Source organism: Condylura cristata, unplaced genomic scaffold, assembly GCF_000260355.1.
Source record: "Condylura cristata isolate star-nosed mole 26May11 unplaced genomic scaffold, ConCri1.0 scaffold00057, whole genome shotgun sequence".
Lineage (NCBI taxonomy): Eukaryota > Metazoa > Chordata > Mammalia > Eulipotyphla > Talpidae > Condylura > Condylura cristata.
In genome coordinates, this window is record NW_004567158.1 from 817,976 (window position 1) to 823,688 (window position 5,713).

Here is a 5,713-nt window from a genome sequence, read left to right on the forward strand (position 1 = left end):
GATTGGGAAAACATTTTCTCACACAAAACTAGCCATAAAGGATTGATTATAAAGGTATCCAAAAAACTGATGAAACTCAACAAAAATAAACAACTCCATCAAAAAATGGGCAGAAAAGCTAAAAAGACATTTCTCCAAAGAGAAAATGCAGATGGCCAACAAGCATATGAAAAAGTGTTCAACATCACTTGTAATCAGGGAGATGCAAATTCAAACCACAACGAGATACCACCTCACCCCGGTGAGAATGGCACATCTTCAAACAACTAGCAATGACAAATGTTGGCGAGGATGTGGAGAAAAAGGAACTCTCCTGCACGGCTGGTGGGAATGCAAACTAGTACAACCACTATGGAAAACTGTTTGGAGGTTCCTCAAACTGCTAAACATGGGGCTTCCACATGACCCAGCCATCCCACTCCTACGTATCTACCCAAAAGACACAAAAACACTGATTGAAAAAGATACCTGCACCCCCATATTTATTGCTGCTCTATTTACAATAGGGAAGACCTGGAATTAACCAAAATGCCCAAGAGTAGATGACTGGATTAAAAAGATGTGGTACAGTCCCTCCCTGGTGGTGCAGTGGGTTAAAGCACAGCACTAAGAGGCTAAAGCCACCCTAGCATGAGTTCAATACCCAGTCCTGGAGGTGACCCACATGGCGCGGCAGACCTCTCCTGACCCGCCCGCTGCTCCCCTCAGCAGTGGGCTTCGTCAGTCGGCCTGTTCTGCTCCTCACTCTGTCTCTGCTGAATCCGCTCACCACCCCTGCACCACTGGCCTGTACCCCAGTTCTGTGTGCATAAATAAATCTTAAAAAAAAAAAGATGTGGTACATATACATAATGGAATATTACTCAGCAATCCAAAAAGGTAAACTCATGCCTTCCGCAGCAACATGGATGGAGCTGGAAGGGATCATGCTTCGTGAAATGAGCCAGAAAGAAAAGGAAAGACACCGGGTGGCTTCACTCATAGCAGGAGCATAAAGGACCGGGGTGGGGGGGGGGAATAATAATAATGAACAGCCATATACCAGAGACATTTCATGGCGGTGGAGTGGGGAATGGGATAAAAATGGGGGGTGGGTGGGAGTGCACGGGACTGTGGTGATGGCGCCTGGGGGATTTGGTGATAGAAGCCCACGGGGATGACAACTGAGATGGGAAAAGGCACAGAATGATGTAGAAATAAACAATTATAATAAAAAAATGTAAACAGAAAAGAAGAAGTGCATGTGTAAAGGTGGCCACGGACCTGTGCAGGACGTGCAGTCCCACCGACCGGGGCCTTCTCCAGAACATCATCAGGAATCAGAAAGTAATTAGGAAAACTGGGGAATAATGAGATGAATAATGGTTAGAGTTTATTTATTTTTTATTTTTTTTCAGATTTATTTATTCACCCATACAAGGACTGGGGTGCAGCCCAGGGGTGGTGGACATGAGAGGACTCCCCAGAGACAGAGTGGGGAGCAGAAGAGGCGGGTCCACTGAGACCCACTGCTGAGGGGGCAGCGAGGAGACAGGAGGGTCTGCTGCACCCTGGGGCCCTCCGTGGCCGGGGATGGGCTCAGGCTGCAGGGGCTGTGGGAACCCCTGCGCCCGGGGGAGGGCCTTGTTGGAGTTCAGAGCACATTTCCATGGCAGGACAAGCATCTGAAAGGAAGTTACTGCTGCACTGTCGAGTGAGGAACAGAGCTACACTAAGGCAGGGCCTGGAGGCAGGTGGCTGCTGTCCACAGGGGTCCAGAGCTGGAGGCGTTGCTCTGCTCTGCCCACGTTTGCCCAGCACGCCGAAGAGCTGCTGTGGAGCCCAGACATGCATCAGTAAGGCTTACGCGCGAGGAACGCTCACCCCGCCCAAAGAGGAGGCCCTGCCGCTGCCCCTGGGTGAACGTGCTGGCGTAGGGGAGCGGCCTCCGCTGGCAGCTCTTAATGGTTTATGCGCCTCCAGCCGGGAAAAGGCCAAAGACTGGACCCAGACTGTCCAGGAGCACGCTTGGAAGAAGTTCCTGCTCCCTCACGCTGACCTGGGGGGCTAGGTCTGCTGCGGGCGTGTGTGGGGGGGTGGTAAGAGCAGCCATGGCCAGCAGTGACCTCAACTTCACATCCTGAAATGCTGCTGGGTCTTCCCCAGCCTGCCCCTCCCCTTAGCCTCGGCGTCCTCCCGGGCTCACGGTCTTGTACCTATTTCACGCGGTCCAATCGTGTGTCATGGGAATGCCCACCCTTGTGATGTGCTCCCCTCACCACCCCCTCAGCGCGCTCCCCCGGGCCGCAGGGAGGCTCTCCTGAGGGCTGAGCAAGGTCCCACTGTCGGCCGGGCCCACCTTGCGGGTCCAGCCCTCTGCCAGCACACAGGCCCTGCAGATGAGGTGGCTTGCTAATTTCCTCTCTTTTTCCTAGTAAACCTGCCCTTTTAAATACTCCCCCCCCCCAAAAAAAAAGTTTTGTGTCAATATTCACCCGGGGAAATCGGTCTCTACCTGGTGTTGGTGTTAGGGCAAGATAGGTGTGGTGGAATGCACTGGGGGGCGCTTTCAACCTCTTGGGTTTTTAGAGACAGTTGGAGCAAGGAACAGAAGTCCTTGCTCAAAGGTTCCCGGTCCTGCGCTTCAGTTGGGGAAATATTTTGTGTTACTGTTTCAATTTTCATGCTTCATTAATGTGTTTCTTCCTGGGTCACTCTTGGAAGACCATGTTGACCTAGAAATTTGCCACAGACCTCCGTCCTCCGTCCTCAGGGCAGCGGTCTGGGATTTTTCCCCTTCCAGCTGTGATTCAGCTTACTAATGTTTTCTCTCTTTGCTGTGACCTTCCCTCAAGGGCTAGCCTATGCTTTTTGTTTGTTTCTTTCACATTTTAAAGGACAGGCTTCCTAGGAAAAGGACACAGAAACCCAGAGGCACCCACGTAGGTAGCCCCTGGGGCAGCTCAGTCTCAGGGCCCTTTGCTATGGGATCGCCAGTGTGTTTCTGCTCATATTTGTATTTCCCCTTCTTTCTAGTAACGGCTGCTACACAGGACACAGCACCGTGACTGACAGGATCTGGAACGTGCTCTGAGCCAGACCACCCCATGATTGCTTTCTTCTCCTGGCCGGAATGAGAGGATCGCAGGCAGGGCGGCGGTAGGGAGTGGCCTGTCACACAGGCTTCACCACTGGCTCTTCTGCTTGCAGGCACGAGGCTCTTCCCAGTTCCAGTTCCTTGAGCCCCACCAGACTTGCAGCTACCACTGGGTCCTGCGGCCGCTGTCACTGCAGAAGAGGCCAGCGAAGGGTGTGACAGAGGACCAGCTTGAAAGCCACCGAGCCCTGCCCCAGCGGGGTGTGTGTGTGTGTGTGTGTGACTGTCCAGGAACATTTTGTAGCCGACTGTACTTACCCCGTTGCCAGTGAAACATTTTAAAACATTTTAAAACAAGGCTACGGCCCAGCAGCTGGGGTGGGGCTGAGCTGGAGCCAGGGAGGCCAGGGCTGGCCTGCCGGGGCTGGAAGGGTGCCCCGACCCTGGGGAGCGGGCCTGTGTTCACGGGTCCCTGGGGCCCGACACCCGTGTAGCCTGGTGCTGCACTGTGGAAGGAAGCGAGGGGTGAGGCATAAACAAGGGGCAGCCTTCCGTCACCACAGGCGCACACAAGCTAGTTCACTTGCTCGCACTCCCTCCACGTCTGTTTCTGTCACAGTCATGCTCAGCCTGTCCACAGCCCTAATCCCCTTGCAATAAATGTTATTTTGGGTTGCGGGAATGCGAGGAGGAGCCTGGCACCTGCACAGGGCCTGGGCGCTGATGCCGGCTGAAGTGCCTCTTTCTGGGGGGCAAGGCGTGTTGGGGTTCTGCGGGGAGCTTGTCCAGCATGTGAGGGAATCATGGCTCAGGTCTCTGGAATTTGGGATGAAAATACAGCCACACACACACCTGAACACGTCAGCGCCTCCTCACCGGCTGGGACCCTGTGGAGTTGGCCATGAGCAGCAAGGAGCCATCAGAGGTGCAGTGTGGCCCTGGGACAGCAGTCTGCACTTCCTTACAAAGGTCCACATTCTCAGACTGTCATGCCTATGGCCTGAGCCCATCCCTGGCCAGGGGGGGACCTCAGGGCGCAGCAGACCCCTCCTGTCTCCCCGCTGCTCCCTCAGCAGTGGTTCAGTGGATCCGCCTGTGCTGCTCCCCACTCTGTCTCTGGGGGGCCTCTCACCCACTCACCTCTGGCCTGCACCCCAGTTCCGCTATGCAAAATAAATAAAAGAACTTTAAAAAAAAAAGGATATTTTAAAAAAAGTTCAACATAGAGTTGGAATGTGATGAGGCGAGAGGCGGAAGGAAGCCTACAGCTACAGTGAATGCAGAAACCAGACAAAGGCCGTACAGTGGAGAGTGATTCACACATGAACAGCACAAGGCCTGAAAACAACCCCCTAGGGAAGGCCGACAAGTGGGCCAGCGGTGAATGACCCCACTTGTGTGAAATGGCCAGAACAGGCGCGCCTCGAGAGGCAGGAAGGCAGTTGGTGGGGTGCGTGCGATGCCTTCTGACCTGCCAGCTCTGCGGAAACTGAGGGGTCACCATCACTTCCGAGGTCACCATGGTGGTGATTTCAGCGCAGCTCCAAGAAAGGCTGGAGCAGCCTCAGCAGGTGGGCAAGAGGGGCTTTTGTGTTGGTGCGGAAGGTCCGCAGGGCGACAGGGTTCCAAGGACAGACTGCACTGTGAACATGTATGTAGGAGCTGCGCTCGGGCAGGGAGGGACTTAGCAGCTACAATGTCTCCACAAGGTAAGAAGACTGTGAAGAGGCAGGCAATGAACAGAGCCCAGCGAGCCCTGCACTAGTGGCTTTCCAGGGGCCACGGGCTGCAGCGCTGTGAGTAAGGGCAGCAGAGGGGGAAGGGGCTGTGGAAGGAGGAGCAGACCTTTGTTCAAAAAAGGTCACAATGGCACGGCTCAGTGGTTGACATAGTTGTTGGGAGACATCGTTGACCCCACCAAAGATGGAAAGGCAGGCAGGGCTTTGTGCAGAGGAAGGACAGGTGCTAACAAAGGGCCGACGGCTTTTCTGTCCAGAAGGCAGTACCTGGAGAAAGCAGAAGCAGCGGCGCTGCAAATACAGACGGTCCCCGGGAACAGCAGGGGCCTTCCGCGTGCAGGACTGCGTGGGCACCGGGAGGGCGGTGAGCACAGCCTGCATCGACATCTGCTTTGGGAGCTAAGGGAGTGGAGGGGCCGCTTCGGAGCAAGACCCAGACTGAGCAGCCGCAGGCACGAACTGCTGGCACGGCACCTGCTCAGCCCGAGTGACACCTAGGGAGCGGCACCTGCAAGAGGGAAGCGACACGGTGGGTGCATGGAGTGGCTGCGGCATGGTGTGACACGTCGATGTCAGTCGATGTCATTGCTACCGCGGCGGACAGCAGAGTGACTCCACAGGCACGGGGTGGGGGGAGCCATGTTGCGAGGCGGCGTGCGAGGAGAGTGGAAACATGCCCCGTGCCGGGGGGATCCACTGCCGCGCTGTGTCGTCCGCGGCGGCCGGGACTGGGAGAGGCGGAGGCTCGCCTCTGCGGGCGGAGCAGGGCTTGAAGGAAGCCGGGCGCAGCGTCACGGGCCGGGAGGCGTCCCTTCCGGGCACGGGGCCGGTGCCGGCCGGAGCGCGCCCGGAAACAGCGCCGCTCTGCGTCGCGAGGCAGCTTTTCGGCCGCGACGTC